The following is a 316-nucleotide window of genomic DNA, read 5'->3' as shown; positions in this document are numbered from 1 at the left end:
ACATGCTGCGTGATTCTATTAGCATATCCCTAACGAGAGTATCATAAATTATAAATTCCGACTATCCTCTCAGAATTATCCCCTTTCTTTTGCTCTCGAATTTATGCTACACTATCTGCTGAATGTAATTGCAACAACACTGCAAGAAGCGCGGATCCGTTAGACACATTGGCAGTTTTTCGCAATTGCACCGAAGCTAAAATTATCATACCACGCCGCGCCCAAGCCTTTTGCAAGTGTCCATTGGGGGCGAGCAGGGAAGGAGTTAATGTGTCAATTTGTTCGAATGCGCTCTCCTCGTCCTTTGGGGCTCTCT

At 44.6% G+C, this 316-nt stretch overlaps 1 protein-coding gene across 2 annotated transcripts in view; it reads left to right on the top strand.

The window, feature by feature from the left end:
- LOC119592057 (phosphatidylcholine:ceramide cholinephosphotransferase 1-like) overlaps positions 1-316 on the top strand; it is a 42,265-nt gene that overhangs the window by 36,628 nt on the left and 5,321 nt on the right. The window lies entirely within an intron of this gene.

Source organism: Penaeus monodon, chromosome 29 (genome assembly GCF_015228065.2).
Source record: "Penaeus monodon isolate SGIC_2016 chromosome 29, NSTDA_Pmon_1, whole genome shotgun sequence".
Classification (NCBI taxonomy): Eukaryota; Metazoa; Arthropoda; class Malacostraca; order Decapoda; family Penaeidae; genus Penaeus; species Penaeus monodon.
Note: the sequence above shows the minus strand (reverse complement) of the source record. Positions and strands in the feature narration are given on the sequence as shown.